This window comes from Crinia signifera, chromosome 6 (assembly GCF_055691185.1).
Source record: "Crinia signifera chromosome 6, ASM5569118v1, whole genome shotgun sequence".
NCBI classification, from domain to species: Eukaryota; Metazoa; Chordata; class Amphibia; order Anura; family Myobatrachidae; genus Crinia; species Crinia signifera.
In genome coordinates this window covers 19,702,258-19,723,474 of record NC_139222.1, presented here as the reverse complement: position 1 = coordinate 19,723,474, position 21,217 = coordinate 19,702,258, and the positions used below count along the sequence as shown (strand labels likewise).

At 41.8% G+C, this 21,217-nt stretch overlaps 1 pseudogene; it reads left to right on the top strand.

Moving 5' to 3' along the window:
• The first annotated feature begins 20,645 nt into the window (after positions 1–20,645).
• Positions 20,646–20,761, top strand: LOC146011780 (5S ribosomal RNA; annotated as a pseudogene).
• The last annotated feature ends 456 nt before the right edge of the window (positions 20,762–21,217 follow it).

Sequence of the window (21,217 nt, the reverse complement as noted above, 5' to 3'; positions counted from 1 at the left end):
GTGTCATTTCATATTCTAACCCATTGCTGAGAGGACGTGGTTATTTGAGGATCCATATTTTAATTAAGGATCCCAATTCATCTTGGACCCCATTGGTGACATTTTTTTGAACTTATGTGTGACTATTCACATTGACTATATGAGAACAACATCAGCGCTCAATCCATTTAATTCTTCTTTCTGTATATTACTCTAAACGATACATATGATGGACGATTCCTTCAAGAATCTGAAGTGTGCAGTTTTCTTGTTTGTTATTGTTTAACAAGGCTGACCTTACTAGAAGGCCCTATAGGCATGTAAAGGTATCTTTATCTTCTTTCAACTTCATGCAAACACACTCTTATAGTCAAGATCTCACCTGTGGGCAATGCCCTATGTTCGCCTAAAGGTATCTTTAGGTATCCTCACGGACAGCCAGAAGGAAATCCAATAGGTCCAAAACGATTTTCTTAAAAACAGCTATTTTTATTCCGATACAAAATTCTCCATACATAAAAACAGATAAAAAGCAAAAAACAAAGAAGGGAAGGTGTCTGACGGCCACGTCTGGTATACCACACACCACCGCTCACCAGGAATGAACAGTGGGGGGGGGGGGGGTTCCTGAGATGGAAACACAGGTCCAAGACAGTGGGAACGTGAGACAGCCTACCTCCACAGCACCAACGCGTTTCGGGCTTGAACAGCCCTTTTTCAAGGTGTGGAGGCTTGATGTAATGAACAGGTATGTATACCTGTATTAATCTAGGGTCTTGGTAAGACCCGTAACGGATGTTCATATATAAAGATTATTGCATTCCTAAAATTTACAATCTGCAGTGGGATTAAAATATACAAAGAATGAAAACACATATTTAACATTTATATAAAAATATATAAATACATGCATAAAACAGGTTAAATATTGCATACTCCGGTATCCATATTATCCAATTAGCAGAGTAAACATCGGAGTCCGGTCACCTGACCACAATCACAAGGAAGGAGATGAAATTACGTCCGACTTCCGCCCCCTTGAACCGCAAGAACAGCGGTGTGAGACGCACGGCTGTTGTAAACAGAGCTGAAAGAGGAAGTCCTCCATATGTTCTGGTCGTGGAAGTCACGTGTAGCCGAACTTCCGGTTTTATGGAACGCAAGCTTTCTTCTTTTGGAGCGCACAATCTGCGGAAGCCGGCCATGATGTTTTATCCTTCACACTCCTATGAAGCGCCGATGTTTTCGTATTTCTGGCTTTGTTGCAATCATAACAGGTGTATTATTATGGTTTTATTATGGTAAATATAAAAGTATGAAATCCTACATAAATATGTATTGGGTACCGGAAAAAAACAAAGAAATACATAACGTTAAGAATATCATTTTGGGCTCCTATATTTGACAAAAAGAATCACATAACTAAGATGCTTGAAAAATGTAAAGAGATATGTCCACATAGATACAGCAAGTAATTAAGAGGCTTCATAAAAAAAACATTTAATCTCAAATTCAGCATTGAGCCCAGAGGGTACTAGGGTTTTCAACTCGTATATAGTTTTCATTTCAATCTGTGACAAAGTGCGCTCAATATCATTGTTGCTCCAATGAGGTTTGACAACTTTAATACCACAAAACCCAACCAGATGGTCAATACTGAAGTTATGGAATTTTTTAAAATGTTCTGCCACATTTTGGCCCTCTGTGCCTTTTTTTATATGTCTTACATGCCCATCTAATTTTCAGGGCTCTAGATGTCTTTCCCACATATTGTTTGTTGCATTTACATTGGAGGATGTAAATGCAATTTTTTGTATTACAAGATATAAAGTCCTCAATGTGGTATGTTTTTTTAGTATGTGTGGAACAATATTCTTGTACCGCAGTTATTGAGCCACTACATGCACGACACATGCTGCACGAACCACACCTAAAGAACCCTTTAGATTTAATATAATTGTATGGGGTAGGAGTGTTTATGGCACTACTTATTAAGACATCCTTCAAATTCTTCACCCTTCTATATACAAAGTTTGGACGAGATTAAATGTGGTTTTGGAGTAAAGGGTCATTAGTTAGCACTTTCCAATGATCACTAATAATTAGTTCAATATTCTTATATTGACTACTATATTGAGTGATAAAAGTGACACCCTGTTTTTGTTTCTGTGGGGGTTTGTTATGTTTTTTACCCATATGTCTATTCAGCAGTAACTGTCTGCCCTTATCCTTGGCTAGTTGTATATTCTCTTTATTATATCCTCTTCCCAAAAATTGGGACTCCAACCACTTGGCATGGGAATCATAGGTGGATAATTGGGAACAATTTCTGCTTATTCTTGTTGCTCCTATAATTGAGTTACAATCCGTAGGTTTAACAAAGTTGGTGGTTCTAACAGTGTTATCCTCTATGTAGATCGTAAGATCCAGGAAATCCACTGTCTTAAGGCTGACATTAGTTGTTAACTTGATATTACAATTGTTCTCATTCAAGTGTGTGCAGAAATTACCCAACTCCGCCTCCGATCCATCCCATACAAAGACAATATGTGTTTGCATGAAGTTGAAAGAAGATAAAGATACCTTTACGTGCCTATAGGGCCTTCTAGTAAGGTCAGTCTTGTTAAATAATAACAAACAAGAAAACTCCACACTGCAGATTCTTGGAGGAATCGTCCATCATATGTATCGTTTAGAATAAGACAGCGCCGTGAATTTACCCACCTTCTTTTTGTGTATTGTGAACTTGTTGGGTTGGTAACCCTTAGGGTATTTTCTGGGCTGCAGTCTTTTTGGGGCGCAGAAGCATTTCCTATTCCATTTTCCAGTTTGCATTGTTTTACCATATTGGAAATTATCTGTGACCTTAGTAATGTATGCGCATAGAGGACGCAGAAATGCGTTTACAAATGACATTTTTGGAGAAGGACGAAATAACGATGTAGTTGATGACAACCTAGAGAGTGCTATGTATCAGCTTGAAAAATCACTGTTAAAGGAGGGCCGCCTCTGGTGGGAAATAACATCTTTAGAAAAATATAGAGCTGAGAAAATAATCCCCAGAGGTCTGAGGATAGAAAAAGTTCCCTCTTTTGACAGTGAATCGGATGAATTTAAGTCCCAATGGAATGATATTTTAGATTCCTGTTCAGATCGATTAATGGAATTGATTATTAAATACAAAAGCTGTGAATTACGTAAGAATGAGGATAACATCACAGCTTAAAAAAACTTTACTTGATCCCTTTTCGGACTCAAAAGAGTTTAAAGAAATGGAGGAAAGAATAATAGTAAAAGTTGAAAAAAATGAAAAAGAGTTTAGGAATAAAAAAGGTAAAAAATATTGGAGGGACGTAGAAGTTTATAAAAATGGGGTCCAACATAATAACAATAAAAAGATAGGCACCTTTCAAAATCCCCCAAAATTAGAGACTAAAATAACAAGACACTTCAAACCAAAAACTAGGTATGATAGTTATCAACCAACGTTAGGAGAAATGAGAAGAGAAGAAATTCTCAAAAATTTAGAGGCAAAGGGGGATAATTCCCTGCCCCCAATAAGAGGCAGAAGAGATGAGGCACATCCTGCCTACTTACATGATAAAAAGCCACTCTATCGTGCCCGATCCAATGAAAATAAGTCACATAATCTGGGAGAAAGATCTGATGTAGACATATATGAAAGGTACCCCAAAAATGGAGGCCGTATAAGAAATTGTGAATCTCCCCATAGGGAACATTATAGACAAAATAGGAGGGAAGGATTAGATTGGAGATTACACAACAGATCAGAGAATAGATCGCACCCCTTGAAAGAACAAGGACATTTTTTAGAGTTGAGCAATCACAGATTCACACGGAGATAGTCAATCAAAAAAAAAGAAACGTGCTAGGGGCCAAAAAATATGTAAAAATTAAACACAAAAAAACAAAGGCTGATAAGGAAGTAATCACAGAGACCAGCTGACAATAAAACTAAAATATTTAACCTCAGTAAATACATCTTAAATGATGATGAAACTAAGGTTTTGGAAAAGGGCCTGAAATTTGCCCCTTCGAGCAAAATAAATGTCTTTGATGTCTTTTTTTTTTTTTTTAACTCAATAGATTTTTATTGAAAAATTTTCAGGTTATACAGAATCATAAGAACCAACATGGGGCGTGGGGGGGAGGGGGTAACAGAAATAAAGAGCAAAGGGGAGGGGGGGTGGGGGGGTGGGATGGTCCAATAACAATCCGTCATACAAACATTCGGTAATTGGTCACCAGTAACAGTTATCGATACATTACATATCAAATTAAACAATATACAGGCTTTACAGTGCAGTACAACAGTATACGACAGAGAGGTACCAGGCATGAGTCATGATAAGAGATCCTGGGATAGGTAAAGGGACAACTTTTGCTCACTAGAGTGCGGAGGTGGTGGGTTGTGAAGAGTCGCTTATACTGTGCTTTACTAGTTCAGCGCCTCCTTTCGTATTTAAAAACTCTCTCCAGGGGTTCCATCGAATCGAAGAAGAGGGTGGAGAGGGGAGGTCTAGGGGAGCATCTGTCTCCATCAGGAAATTCATGTGGGTTTTCTGCACAACTCTCAGGTGAGAGGGAGGCGTAGACTGCTTCCAAGCCTGAGCTAGCGCAGCGCGAGCTGCAATACATATGTGGCCTAGCACATAGTGGAGATGGGAGGGAACTGTGTTAGGAAAATAATTTAAAAGAGCTATAAGTGGGGAAGGTAGGAGGAGTATGCCCAGCACCCTGTTGATCAGGACAAATACTGCTTCCCAGTAAGACTTGATTCTAGGACAAGACCAAAACACATGGAGCTGATGGCCCACCTCCCCACACAGTCGCCAGCAGAATTTTGAGGATGACGGCCAAATTGAGTGTAACCTGTCTGGTGTGCGATATAGTCTATGAAGTAGTTTAATGTGCATTTCGGAATGGTTTAAACATCTAGACATTTTATACGAAGAGATAAAGATTTTTTCCCATTGGGATTCCAGCAGGATTTGGCCTATGTCAGATTCCCATCTAGTTTGTGCTTTAGTCTTAGGAGAGGGTATCAGTTCCACTAGGGTTCTGTACCAGAACGAGATCTCTCCTTTACGTACCTCCCCAAGAAGTCTATTAACTAACCGCAGGAGGTTAGGTGACATTGTAACGGAGGAGATAGAGAGGCTCGTCCACCAATGTCTAATCTGGTAATATTGCAGGATATCTGAGTCCGGAATAGAGAAACTGTGCTGTAGATCCGGAAAGGGTCTCAGGAGGGGGCCGTCCAGGAGATCACCTAGTCTATTAATACCCAGTTTAATCCATTTGGGTGCATTGAAATTAGGGAGGATGCGGGCCACCGTATAGAGGGAAATTAACGGTAAGTTATGGAAGTCCTTAGAGATAGTGCAAGTCAATTTGTCCCATATAGCCAGGGAGGCTCGGGTGGAAGGGAGGAGCTTTGAGGTGTTGGGTCGTAAATTAGGGGGTATCCAAAACAGGTCGCGTAAGGGAAATTTAGGGCAAGTCGATTCCTCTATCTCCACCTAACTCGTTCTAGAGGGGTGAGGAAAGAAGTGTCTCAGTTGGGCCAGTAGGGCCGCCTCGTGGTATAGAGCTAAATTGGGTAGGTTGATGCCACCGTGTATTTTGGACATACACATTTTGGTTCTAGCTAGTCTAGGGGGGCGAGATGCCCAGATGTAAGTTGTCATAATAGAATTGGCCTTGTCTAGATATTTCTTCGGGAAAGAGTAAGGGATAGTACGGAAGAGAAACATCAGTTTGGGGAGCAAGGACATTTTGAAGGCTGCTATTCGTCCCAACCAGGAGATATCGTAATTGACCCAGGATTTTGATAGGGTAGAGATCGAGTTTAGAAGGTCAGGAATGTTAACCTCAAAGGATGATGGAGAAGAGGGAGGGATTTGGATGCCTAGGTATCGAATTTTAGATGTTTGCCAGTTGTAATGATATGTGGATCGTAGTGTATTATAAGGCGGTCTAGATTTATAGGGAGTGCATCAGTCTTGGAAGTATTTAACTTGTAGTAGGACGCCAGGGAATATGAGTCTAATATTTTATGTAAATAAGGAAGAGATACTAATGGATCAGAGACCAGCAAAAGAACATCGAGTTTATGCGGAGTTGAGCCTAGTGATATCCCAGGGAAGTTAGCTTCTGCTCGTATTTTGGCTGCCAGTGGCTCTATTGCTAGCACAAAGATCAATGGGGATAGGGGGCAACCTTGACGAGTCCCATTGTAAATCGAGAAAGGGTTGGAGAGGAACCCGTTGCTATAAACTCTGGCGGATGGGCAACTGTAGAGAGCTAGTATCGCTGAGAGGATCCTATCTCGTAGGCCAAATTTAAGGAGAACTTCTCGCATATAAATCCAATTAAGGCGATCAAAGGCCTTCTCTGCATCAAGCGATAACAGAAGTAGGCCCTGATCTTTCCGGAGTGAATCGAGTAAATCAAATACTTTACGGGTATTATCCGATGCCTGCCTTCCAGAGACGAATCCCACCTGATCCGGATGGATCAGTTAGGGGGGTAGAGTATTCAAACGGGAGGCAATCAATTTAGCGTAAATTTTAATGTCTCCATTCAGTAGAGATATGGGGCGATAATTTTGACAGGAGGAAGGGTCTTTCCCTGGTTTAGGAATGGTAACAATTTGAGCCACCAGCATTTCCGCTGGGATATTACCGTTAGTTGCAATCTCGTTAAATACCTCCAGAAGAGTGGGGGCGAGTAGGGTTTGGAATAGGGCGTAAAAATCATTGGTGAATCCATCTGGGCCTGGGGCCTTGTTTCTGGGAAGCGATTTAATGGTCTCTTCGATTTCGGATAATGTCCATGGGGCATTTAGAGTCTCTGACTGATCATCTGTTATAGAGGGAAGGTTCAGGTCGGCTAGAAAGGAATTAATAGTAAAAAGGGTGGGTTGAGGAGTGGTGGTGTCTGTAGAGAGATTGTTGAGTTGAGAATAGAAGGAAGCAAATTGGTTAGAAATGTCAGAGGGGTTAGAGAGTTTCTTGTTAGTAGGTGTTTTGATGTATTGTATACTGTTTCGAGTTTGTTGGGTGCGTAATTTGCGGGCTAACATTTTCCTAGCTCTGTTTCCTACTAGATAGAACTTCTGTCTGAGTCTGTTCAGGGCGGCCTGCGCTCGTGTAAGAAGGAGTTTATTAAGTTGGGCTCTAGTCTCAGTAAGTTGTCTTCTGAGCTGTTTAGAGGGGTTTTTTTTATTCAGGTTTTCTAGGTCTTTTATGGAGGACTCAAGATCTGCAACTTTTTGTTGATGTGCTTTCTTTAGTCTAGAACTTGCCTGAATGGCAACACCCCTAGTAACCGCCTTCATCGCACACCAATGATTTAGTATAGAGGTGTCGTGGGGGTTGTTGAATTGTTGGAATTGTATCAGAGTCTTCTATCAGTTTCTTAGACGTCGGGTCGGTCAGTAAATGAGGGGGTAGTCTCCAGGGACAGTTGTAGGGAGGGTAATTCAAGAAATTCCAACGAATAGTGATCGGGGCACGGTCCGACCAAGTAATGGGGAGAATATCACTGGTTTTGGCCTGTTGGAGTGTCCATTTATCAGATAAGATATAATCAATACGGGAATAGGAATTATGTACTGGGGAATGGTACGTGTATTCCCTCCCAGAGGGGTTGTGTACCCGCCAAATGTCATATATATATCAAATTCCGTAAATAGATTACGGAATCCTAATGAAGTAGATTTGAGATGAGAGGACATGGTTTAGGGGGAGTTAAGAGATTTATCCATTTTAGGGTCTAGCACTAAGTTGAAATCACCCAGAAGAAGGAGTTGGCCTCTACGGACTTTCTGGACTTCATTAAAGAGTTTACGAAGAAAGGGCAACTGATTAGAGTTTGGGGCATAAACGGAGACTAAGGTAACTTCTCTATCGTCAAGGGATCCCGTTAGGATAAGGTAGCGACCATTTTTATCTGCCACTTGGGAATGTAGTGAAAAAGTCAGAGACGCATTAAATAATATTACCACTCCGTTCCTTTTAAAGGGGCCGTTGGCAAAGAAACCAACCGGGTATTGCTTATCTTTAAGTAAGGGAGGTTTTAAAGAAGAAAAATGGGTCTTCTGAAGGGCGACAATACCTGCTCTCTGTTTTGCAAAGAAGTTCAATGCTAATCGCCTTCTGTTGGGGGAATTCAGCCCTTTCACATTAAGAGAAAGTACCTGAGTCATTGGGAGATCGGGACAGTGCTATGGAAAGAGATGTTAAAACCAGGTAGTACTTGGGGGCTGAATGAGCGTCATATTGTAACACTAAGCTGCCTAAGGTGACCAGTGACCAAAGGGAGGGTAATAAGAGGGATAGAATCAGGGGGGGTGAAAAAACCCAAAACATCCCAGTGTATCGGGACGGAGTGACTACTGCAGGGGGAGGGGTAACTTGCAGTAGTGCTAAAGAGGGGGGTGGTTTGTGGTATAGCGCCACCACCCATGGGACGTATAGTAAGCTAACAAGAATTAGGATACATAAACATACCATAATATAGCCTATAGAGAGCATAATAAAAAACACTACAGAGAAAAAGAAAAAAATCAAGAGCTATTCAACATGTAAACATGGTCTACAATATAGTATTAAAGGCCTCCAGCCAACCGAGCTGGAAATACCATTCACTTACGTAGCCCAAAGATCCCAGCGAGGGGATCTGCACCACCAGGAGAACGTCCCAGCAATTTATAGTCCAACATAGGTGCAATAAGACAACATTAATCAGAGGGACAGCTCAAGTGACCGCCCATTCTGGCTGAACTGGATGCTTCTTTTTTACTCCAGTTGGGGGGTCCACCGAGACGTCCCAATCTAGAAGGAGCCTTACTCCCTCGTCCAGCGAGGTGACTGTATGGGTCAATCCATCGTGGGAGATAATTAGCTTGACAGGGAAACCCCATTTGTATGGGATTTCTTGAGATCGTAGAGCTGATGTAATGGGAAATAAGGCCCTTCTCTTGGCGAGCATGAGAGCGGAGAAATCTGGAAATAGTTGAAGACCTCCAAGAGTGTCGGATCCAGCTGCTTCCCTTGCTGCCTTCAAGATGCGTTCCTTCGTTGTGAAAAAGTGCACCCTGAGGAGGGTGTCTCTGGGAAGTGAGGAAGCGATAGAGCGGGGTCTTGGCAGTCGATGGATTCTATCGATCATAAGATCTCTACGTTCCAAGTCGGGTAGGAGTCTGTGGAATAGTGAGAGAGCATAACCCTCCAGCTCAGCGTTCGTCACCGAGTCGGGGATCCCACGGATCTTAATATTATTTCGCCTGGAGCGGTCCTCCAGGTCTGCCATCTTGTCTTTGAAAGCATCAAGGTCACTTTGTTGTTGATCGTGAGCCGTGATGAGATCATTATGGGAGGAGACAAGCTCTTCCAGCTTTTTTTCCAGGTGATCAGTGCGCTCTCCAATGGCTCTCACATCTGATTTGACCTCAAGGAGTGCAGACGTGAAGTCCTGTGACAGTTCAGATTTGAGGGTAGCCAGTGCTTGGTAGAGTGTTTTCACGGTGAGGGGGGCATCTGACTCAGGATCAAACCCTGAGGTTGATGGGGAGGGATGGAGGGCAGTTGTCTTGGACGGCTGGCTTGGCGAATTCTCTGACACAGCATTGGACACAGTGGGAGGTTTCTGAGTAGGGAAGGACACTCTAGGGGGGAGGACCCCTCTGGGTTTCTTGGGTGGCATGGTCGTGTCTCACACACTCAAGCTGGTGTTGAATAGGGTGGGAGGGCCGAAGGCTGAGGCACAGTATATATTGAATTAAAGGTATCCTATATGCATCATACCCATGGGTGGTGGGAGGACTTCATCTAGGCTACATTGCCGGGACTATGATGATGACAGAGGTTGTATTTAACAGGAGGATTTCAGATGGGGGTTCTGCAATTAGGATGGCCTCTGGGTGCGCTGGAAGCTACAAGATAGTTATTTATTTTTTTATTATTTATTTATTATTATTTTTTTTTTTATATATAAATTTATTTCGTTTTTAGGTTATTTTGCAGGGCCAGTGATTGTCTAGGAAGCTGTGCAGCTGTGGGCCACCAAGGCTTGCTGGGTCTGTAGGCAGCAGCAACAGTACAGGAGGTGGTGGATAGTGAGGGGAGAGAGTAAGGGATTATAACCACCAAAAAGATGGCCGCTGTCCTTTCAATGAAGCAGGGGAGCCTGTCTCCCTCACCTGGTGCAGCGCTGCTGTAGGATGATGGTCCCTGAGCCTGGAGACGGCTCTTTCGGCTGTGTGGGGAGTTGAGGACTGTACCTGGGTACCAGGGCGGGTAGGTTGGTCCACGCTCCACGCCACGGAGCTCCGATCGCGGCTGGGCTCTCCAGGCGAGCCCCCGGCTCCGGCTGTGGTGCAGGCCCTCGGGAGCCGATCAGCGCCTCCCGGACAGCGCCAGCAACAGCCGCAGAAGGCGCCGTCAGCGTGTGTCAACGTCCTGGCAGCTTCGTGGGTCAGCGGTGGCAGAGGCTGCTCCGGCCCGCCGGGTGGTCGCCGCGGGGGAGCACCAAAATCGAGGCCCCGGCCTCAGCACGATGGGAAGGCCGCAACCCGCAGGAACGCCGCCAAGCGCTCCCCGGCTCCGCAGCGCAAACCCAAGGGCATAGGGGTGCAGATAGGAGGATGGTGTGCGGGTAAGGGTGGCAGGGATGGGGATTAAGGTAGGGGAATTGGGCGATTTAGAGGGTTTAGATAAGGAGCTCATTTGAATTGCGTCCTCTCTCGAGTCCTGTCAGGCCACGCCCCAGAGTTTGATGTCTTTATAGACTTTGAAAAATGTATTCGCAAACTCACCCTGAAACGTATTTTTTTTTTAAGAAGAAGAAGAAAAAGCTAAAGATGTCGCAATACTGGAAACTATCGCACAAGAAGTTCCCTCAGTTTCCCTTTTTAATAAGAAATCCACTTTTTATCCCGAGATATAAAAAAGGTTGCTTCGTAGAGACCTTTGAAAAATTGGTAAAGGAGGACCTTGATAGATTAGAGATTAAGCCGATAAAAAAACAAAATGTTACCAGGAAAGAAAGGGCGGCCATAAAAAGTCTACAGGATAACAAAGAACTGAAACCTGCCGACAAAGGCGGAGGAATCGTTTTCCTTGATACTGACATATATAATGGGGAGATTATTAGGCAATTATCAGACCAGGGGACATATAAAAAAAACTTAAAACAAATCCAATTGCCAATATAAGCAAAAAATTTGAGGGTTTTTTGAAACTTTATACTGGGAAGGGGGTCATTACGGAAAGTGAGAGAGATTACATCCTTATAGACAAACCATCGATCCCTGTAATCTACGTACTTCCCAAAGTACATAAAAATGCCATTAACCCCCAGGTAGGCCCATTGTGGCCGGGAAGGGTTCAATCTTGTCAAATTTGTCTCATTATATAGACATTTTTTTGCAACCATTGGTGTTAAAAACAAAATCTTATCTAAAGGATACCCTTGCTGTTTTGGATATTTTTGAAAAGGTCGAATGGAGTGACAGCAGAATTTTGGTGATGTCTGACATCACTTCATTATATACAATTATTGACCATACATTAGGGATAAGAGCCATTAAATATTTTTTGGACTTGGAGGATATGTCTGATAATAACAAGAACTTTATTATAGAGGGGATCTCTTTAATCTTGACCAATGATTATTTTTGGTTTCAGAATGATTTCAATCTCCAATTGGTGGGGACCGCCATGGGCACCAAGCAACGCCAATTTATTTATGGTGTGGTGGGAGGCCCACTCCGTTTGGAGTGGGCATACCTTTGGTGCTAGTCTGGTGCTCTGGCGGAGATATATTGACGATATTGTCTTTGTATGGGATGGAGTTGGGTAATTTCTGCACACACTTGAATGAGAACAATTGTAATATCAAGTTAACAACTAATGTCAGCCTTAAGACAGTGGATTTCCTGGATCTTACGATCTACATAGAGGATAACACTGTTAGAACCACCAACTTTGTTAAACCTATGGATTGTAACTCATTTATAGGAGCAACAAGTAACCATCACAGGAATTGGATCCGTAGTGTGCCAAATAGTCAATTTCAAAGAATAAGCAGAAATTGTTCCCAATTATCCACCTATGATTCCCATGCCTAATGGTTGGAGTCCCAATTTTTGGGAAGAGGATATAATAAAGAGAATATCCAACTAGCCAAGGATAAGGGCAGACAGTTACTGCTGAATAGACATATGGGTAAAAAACATAACAAACCCCCACAGAAACAAAAACAGGGTGTCACTTTTATAACTCAATATAGTAGTCATTATAAGAATATTGAACAAATTATTAGTGATCATTGGAAAGTGCTAACTAATGACCCTTTACTCCAAAACCACATTGAATCTCGTCCAAACTTTGTATATAGAAGGGCGAAGAATTTGAAGGATGTCTTAATAAGTAGTGCCATAAACGCACCTACCCCATACAATTATATTAAATCTAAAGGGTTCTTTAGGTGTGGTTTGTGCAGCATGTGTCGTGCATGTAGTGGCTCAATAATAACTGCGGTACAAGAATATTGTTCCACACATACTAAAAAAACATACCACATTGAGGACTTTATATCTGGTAATACAAAAAATTGCATTTACATCCTCCAATGTAAATGCAACAAACAATATGTGGGAAAGACATCTAGAGCCCCGAAAATTAGATGGGCATGTAAGACATATAAAAAAAGGCACAGAGGGCCAAAATGTGGCAGAACATTTAAAAAAATTCCATAACTTCAGTATTGACCATCTGGTTGGGTTTTGTGGTATTAAAGTTGTCAAACCTCATCGGAGGAACAATGATATTGAGCGCACTTTGTCACAAATTGAAATGAAAACTATATATGAGTTGAAAACCCTAGTACCCTCTGGGCTCAATGCTCAATTTGAGAGTAAATGTTTTTTATGAAGCCTCTTAATCACTTGCTGTATCTATGTGGACAGATCTCTTTACATTTTTCAAGCATCTTAGTTATGTGATTCTTTTTGTCAAATATAGGAGCCCAAAATGATATTCTTAACGTTATGTATTTCTTTGTTTTTTCCGGTACCCAATACATATTTATGGAGGATTTCATACTTTTTAATCAGCTACTGTGATTATGATGATCCATAATAATACACCTGTTATGATTGCAACAAAGCCAGAAATACTAAAACGTCGGCGCTTCATAGGAGTGTGAAGGATAAAACATCATGGCCGGCTTCCGCAGATTGTGCGCTCCAAAAAAAGAAAGCTTGCATTCCATAAAACCGGAAGTTCGGCTACACGCGACTTCCACGACCAGAACATATGGAGGACTTCCTCTTTCAGCTCTGTTTACAACAGCCGTGCGTCTCACACCGCTGTTCTTGCGGTTCAAGGGGGCGGAAGCCGGACGTAATTCCATCTCCTTCCTTGTGATTGTGGTCAGGTGACCGGACTCCGATGTTTACTCTGCTAATTGGATAATATGGATACCGGAGTATGCAATATTTAACCTGTTTTATGCATGTATTTATATATTTTTATATAAATGTTAAATATGTGTTTTCATTCTTTGTATATTTTAATCCCACTGCAGATTGTAAGTTTTAGGAATGCAATAATGTTTATATATGAACATCCGTTACGGGTCTTACCAAGACCCTAGATTAATACAGGTATATATACTTGTTCATTACATCAAGCCTCCACACCTTGAAAAAGGGCTGTTCAAGCCCGAAAAGCGTTGGTGCTGTGGAGGTAGGCTGTCTCACGTTCCCGCTGTCTTGGACCTGTGTTTCCATCTCAGGAAACCCCCCCCCCCCACTGTTCATTCTGGGTGAGCGGTGGTGTGTGGTATACCAGACGTGGCCGTCAGACACCTTCCCTTCTTTGCTTTTTATCTGTTTTTATGTATGGAGAATTTTGTATCAGAATAAAAATCGCTGTTTATAAGAAAATCGTTTTGGACCTATTGGTTTTCCTTCTGGCTGTCCATGAGGATACCTTTAGGCGAACATAGGGCATCGCCCACAGGTGAGATCTTGACTATAAGAGTGTGTTTGCATGAAGTTGAAAGAAGATAAAGATACCTTTACGTGCCTATAGGGCCTTCTAGTAAGGTCAGTCTTGTTAAATAATAACAAACAAGAAAACTCCACACTGCAGATTCTTGGAGGAATCGTTCATCATATGTATCTTTTAGAATAAGACAGCGCCGTGAATTTACCCACCTTCTTTTTGTGTATTGTGATAAAGTACACGGCACAGGTGCAACAATGCACAAAGATGGTAATACACATTATATGAATGTAACAATACACAAAGATGGTATATAACAATATACTCCTCAAAACCGCCGCACTGAGGAAGAAAACCTCTAGATGGTGAACTGCCTCTAAATGTGGGAATACACAACAATGCAGATGTAATATGCAAGTATGATAAAGAAGGGAAGGCTGCAGGTAAACCCCTGACTTATCTCGGAAGATGTTATGACCACAGATGGGGAATCCAGCAGCAGCGTGGGCAGACGAACATACGGCTGGAGACTCAGACTGGAAGCCAGATCCAGGAACCAGGAACACAACACTGGGACGAACACAACACTGGGACAAGCACAAGGCAGGATCCAGGACGCTCAGCAGGAGTGCTAGCTGGAGTTCACCGGGCTGTAGCAGGATACCATGAGGCTAGGACAAGGCTAGCAAGAACTAGGAAATAGGAGCTCAGACAAAACAGACTAGCACACAGGACTGGGAACTAGGAACTCAGGAACAAGGAGCTATAACTGGCAGGTTTGTACAGGTCAGAATGCCTTATGAAGGCCTCAGATAATCAACACACCTGTGACCTCCAGCCCAGCAAGGATAACAAGATAACACTTAATAAAAAAACAAAAACAAAATTATAATAGGGGTATGCTATAGACCACCAAATATAAACAAAAGGGAAGAGTCTCTTCTTTTAAACCAAATCAAACAAGTATCAAATCAGGGTCAGGTATTAATTATGGGAGATTTTAATTTACCCGACATTGGGAAAACGAAACCGGTAAATCAGCAAGAAGCAATGCGTTCTTAAGCTTACTTAAAGACCAGTTTATTACACAAATGGTAGAAACTCCAACTCATGATGAGGCACTCTTGGACTTAGTATTAACAAATAACACAGACTTAGTTTCAAACACAAAAGTAATTGAACAATTAGGGAACAGTGATCACAATATGGTTTCACTGGAAATCAGCTTCAGTAAATTACATCAAAAAGGATCTGCAAAAATACTAAACTTCAGAAAAGCGAACTTTGAATTATTCAGGGAAGCCCTAACAGGAATTGGGTGGGAAACGGTTATGGAGGGAAAAAATGCAGAGGAAATGTGGGATACTCTAAAAAAGATGCTTGATTCACTAACTATTGAATACATTCCTAAAGTAACTAAAGGTAAATTCAACAAAAAAAAAAGACACCATGGTTGGACAAAAAAGTAAGGTCAGCTATTAACAATAAAACCAGAGCCTTTAAATTCTATAAAAATAACTTGAATGAGGAGGTGTTCGCAAAATACAAAGAATCAAACAAAACTTGTAAAGGGGTAATCAAATTAGCTAAAATATTATATGAAGAGTGCATAGCCACTGAAAGCAAAACCAACCCAAAGAAGTTTTTTAAATACATAAATAGTAAACGTTTAATTAAGGAAAACATAGGCCCACTAACTGATACTAGTGGAAAAAATGTTACTGAGGACAAGGGAAAAGCAAAACTGTTAAATGAGTTCTTCTCATCAGTATTTACTAAGGAAGAGCAGACTGTGGAACGAACATTTACCACAAACGGGACAAATAAGCCAGATCTCATTGTGGATTTCATGCCGAAGGAAATAATACTGAGGCTAAGCAAACTCAAAACAAATAAATCACTAGGGCCAGATGGGATTCATCCGAGGGTATTAATGGAATTAAGGGATGAACTAGCTACCCCCCTACATTATATCTTTAGCAAGTCACTATCGTCAGGTATAGTACCAAAAGATTGGAGAATAGCAGAGGTAGTGCCAATATTCAAAAAAGGAAAAAAGGAAGATCCCGCTAATTACAGACCCGTTAGTTTAACATCAATTGTGGGTAAACTATTTGAAGGATTTTTAAGGGATGGTATCCAGGAATATTTAGACCGTCACCGTCTACTCAGTACTAACCAACATGGGTTCGTGAAAAATCGTTCATGCCAAACTAATCTACTAGGGTTCCATGAAGAGGTTAGCAAAAACCTCGATAATGGAAATGCTGTAGATGTGATTTTCCTAGATTTCGCTAAAGCATTTGATACTGTCCCACACAAGAGATTGATTAATAAAATGGAGAACCTAGGATTGGGTGAAAATATCTGCAGATGGGTAGGGAATTGGCTATGTAATAGAGAACAAAGAGTGGTTGTGAATGGTGACGTATCAGATATGATACCGTTACTAAGTGGAGTGCCCCAGGGTTCGGTTTTGGGGCCCATTTTGTTTAACATTTTTATTAACGATATTGGGATAGGGTTACTCAGCAATGTATCCATCTTTGCGGACGATACAAAACTTAGCAAAGTCAACAAATCCCCAGAAGATGTCACCATGCTTCAAAATGATCTTGCAATTCTAGATGAGTGGGCAAAAAAATGGAAGATGAGGTTCAATGTAGATAAATGTAAGGTTATGCACCTTGGGAGACACAACCAGTGTGCAAGTTACAACCTTAGCGGAGAGGATCTGGGTAATTCCATACTTGAAAAGGATCTAGGAGTCCAAATAGACAGCAAACTGGGATGTAGTGCCCATTGTAATGTAGCTACAAAAAAGGCCAACAAAATTCTGGCATGTATTAAGAGGGGAATGGAAACTAGGGACTCGAGGGTAATTATGCCACTATATAAAGCATTGGTGAGACCTCACCTAGAGTACGGAGTACAGATCTGGGCCCCACAATATAAAAAGGACATCATAGAATTAGAAAAAGTCCAAAGGCGAGCAACAAAGCTTATTAGGGGAATGGAGAATTTAAGCTACGAGGAGAGATTAAGCAATTTGGGACTATTTACATTAGAAAAGAGACGTTTAAGGAGGACATGCTCAACATGTACAGGTATATCAAGGGCCAATATAAGGAACTGTCACACACCCTATTTTCTACTAGAAAGGAATCTAGGACGCGAGGGCATGAGTATAGATTAAAAGAAAAAAGATTTCATTCAGCTAGTGGAAAGAATTTCTTTACAGTTGAACAGTCAAACTCTGGAACTCTCTTCCCAGAGAGGTGGTAACGGCTGGCTCATTAAATGTGTTCAAGGCAAAGTTGGACAAACATTTACTGGAGAAAAACATCCATGGGTACAAATAAGAAATATAATTTGTCTGTAAAATACCAGAACCTACCAAATCAGCAATGGATATCTATACCAGGTTGAACTAGATGGACGCAAGTCTTTTTTCAGCCTTACCTACTATGTAACTATGTAACTATGTGCAGTTAACATGGACATTGCATCGCATGCATCAGACTGCACTATAGATGGTACACGATGCGATGCAATTTCACTACGCAGAATAGCACAATAAGCTATTTGCGTAGTGGGCGCCGTGCTAGGAAACAAGTACCGATTATATGGATGTGTCCCGAGTGGACAAAGGCAGAACACAGTGGGTTTTGGGCCACACTAATAAAAGATATGGTATAAAGTGAAGAAAAATGAGAGAATGGGTGAGAGTAAAATTTTACTTTTATTAAACCCTTTAATATACGTCCGATTTCAAGATTTAAAAAAATAAATTTTCTTCAAAATCAATTAATAATTAAATACACGTAATTACTTTGTCATAGCATGCAAATTGTATTCACATTTGTCATTAAGTAGACATCAAAGATACCATTGGTGAGGCGAAAATGATTTGCGCGGTAGTAACCAAAATGTTTAGTTAAATACAACAAGGCTAATGGCTTAATTACATTCAACATTAAATCAGCAACAGTCAATCTGTAATAAATAATTCATGGATGCTGTACACCTATTGGTCTGGCGTTTGATATATTGTAAATAGTCACTTTTCCTATAATTGTCTCTTCAAATAACTGGAAGGAGATGCACAGGGAATTGGTCCAATGAGTTTGAAAATTATAGAGGTGCTTCTGCTGTCTGGGTACGAATACAGCACCGGATATTCCCAAAAGGTCTCCCAAGAGGTACTGATCCGGCCAGTCACTGCTTAGCTACTTAGTTCGGAATGGGATCAGGCGGCACAGTGATGTACGGCAGTATAACCTTGCAGATGAGAGAGCCCCAAAGTGGTAGGGGGAGCCAGAGTGACACTTCTGCTGTTCCTTGGGTATATACCAATGGAATGAGAGAGTGCCAGATTCAAGTAGAGGATGATAGGTAGTAGGATCACTGGAGAAGAATAGTATTAGAGTATGTGCCCACTGTGTTGGTATTCGCTTGTGTATCTTGATTGCCAGCAATGGAAAATTACTGAGCATTCAAGCACATACAGGGGTCAAGAGAATTTGTTAATGGGTTAAGGTATTGCAGCTATCTGACAGCAGTTGGCTCCCGGTAACTCCACAGCGCATGCAGCGTGAGGACTCCGAGTACGCTGACTGGCAGCGATGTAAGAAGGATTTTTCCCTGCACCCAATTACTGTTTATTTAGAGTACCTCAATCACGCTTGTGGGGTAGAAAATATCAGTGTACAACTCGCTGCATTAATGTCAATGTGAAGTGCTTCCTCTTTGTTTCAGGGAGGGAATGCTTTCTTTTCTTTTCACCTCTCCGACATCTGCTGTGTTTGATTAAATTTGTATATTAGCCACTTCTCTTATTTCTACATTTTTTCCTTATCTCTCTCCATATTCCGCACTGAGTTTTATAGAGCGGATGGAGCATCTCTCCGAATATATTTGTATGCAGTAATAGTAACTCTTCTGTAGCCGTCTCTGCACAAACTCTTCTGTAGCCGTCTCTGCACAAACTCTTCTGTAGCCGTCTCTGCACAAACTCTTCTGTAGCCGTCTCTGCACAAACTCTTCTGTAGCCGTCTCTGCACAAACTCTCCTGTAGCCGTCTCTGCACAAACTCTCCTGTAGCCGTCTCTGCACAAACTCTTCTGTAGCTGTCTCTGCACAAACTCTTCTGTAGCCGTCTCTGCACAAACTCTCCTGTAGCCGTCTCTGCACAAACTCTCCTGTAGCCGTCTCTGCACAAACTCTTCTGTAGCCGTCTCTGCACAAACTCTTCTGTAGCCGTCTCTGCACAAACTCTCCTGTAGCCGTCTCTGCACAAACTCTTCTGTAGCCGTCTCTGCACAAACTCTCCTGTAGCCGTCTCTGCACAAACTCTTCTGTAGCCGTCTCTGCACAAACTCTCCTGTAGCCGTCTCTGCACAAACTTTTCTGTAGCCGTCTCTGCACAAACTCTTCTGTAGCCGTCTCTGCACAAACTCTCCTGTAGCCGTCTCTGCACAAACTCTCCTGTAGCCGTCTCTGCACAAACTCTTCTGTAGCCGTCTCTGCACAAACTCTCCTGTAGCCGTCTCTGCACAAACTCTCCTGTAGCCGTCTCTGCACAAACTCTTCTGTAGCCGTCTCTGCACAAACTCTTCTGTAGCCGTCTCTGCACAAACTCTTCTGTAGCCGTCTCTGCACACTCTTCTGTAGCCGTCTCTGCACAAACTCTTCTGTAGCCGTCTCTGCACAAACTCTTCTGTAGCCGTCTCTGCACAAACTCTCCTGTAGCCGTCTCTGCACAAACTCTTCTGTAGCCGTCTCTGCACAAACTCTCCTGTAGCCGTCTCTGCACAAACTCTCCTGTAGCCGTCTCTGCACAAACTCTTCTGTAGCCGTCTCTGCACAAACTCTTCTTTAGCCGTCTCTGCACAAACTCTTCTGTAGCCGTCTCTGCACACTCTTCTGTAGCCGTCTCTGCACAAACTCTTCTGTAGCCGTCTCTGCACAAACTCTTCTGTAGCCGTCTCTGCACAAACTCTTCTGTAGCCGTCTCTGCACAAACTCTTCTGTAGCCATCTCTGCACAAACTCTCCTGTAGCCGTCTCTGCACAAACTCTTCTGTAGTCGTCTCTGCACAAACTCTCCTGTAGCCGTCTCTGCACAAATTGATTGTTTAGCTGCATATTGTTAGCTGCCTTTGGTGACACCGCAAATAGACAGCCTGATTAAATATCTTTCGCTTTTGCTAAACGACCTATTGCAACAATAGTAATTAAAACCATTCTGTAGCCATTTCTGCACAAATTGTTTAATTATTTAGCTGTAGATTGTTAGCTGCATTTAGCGACTATTGCCTATAACTAATTTCAGTTGTTAAGTCACTGCAAGTGTTTACAGCTGCAATACCTTAACCCATTAACAAATTCTCTTGACCCCTGTATGTGCTTGAATGCTCAGTAGTTTCCATTGCTGGCAATCAAGATACACAAGCGAATACCAACACAGTGGGCACATACTCTAATACTATTCTTCTCCAGTGATCCTACTACCTATCATCCTCTACTTGAATCTGGCACTCTCTCATTCCATTGGTATATACCCAAGGAACAGCAGAAGTGTCACTCTGGCTCCCCCTACCACTTTGGGGCTCTCTCATCTGCAAGGTTATACAGCCGTACATCACTGTGCCGCCTGATCCCATTCCGAACTCAGTAGCTAAGCAGTGAATGGCCGGATCAGTACTAATTGGGAGACCTTTTGGGAATCCGGTGCTGTATTCGTACCCAGACAGCAGAAGCACCAGGTGACCTCAAGGGAGTCATTCCTCTATAATTTTCAAACTCATTGGACCAATTCCCTGCGCATCTCCTTCCAGTTATTTGAAGAGACAATTATAGGAAAAGTGACTATTTACAATATATCAAACGCCAGACCAATAGGTGTACAGCATCCATGAATTATTTATTACAGATTGACTGTTGCGGATTTAATGTTGAATGGAATTAAGCCATTAGCCTTGTTGTATTTAACTAAACATTTTGGATACTACCCCGCAAATCATTTTCGCCTCACCAATGGTATCTTTGATATCTACTAAATGACAAATGTGAATATTTGCATGCTATGACAAAGTAATTACGTGTATTTAATTATTAGTTGATTTTGAATAAAAAAAAATTTTTAAATATTGAAATCTGACGTATATTAAATGGTTTAATAAAAGTTAAATTTTACTC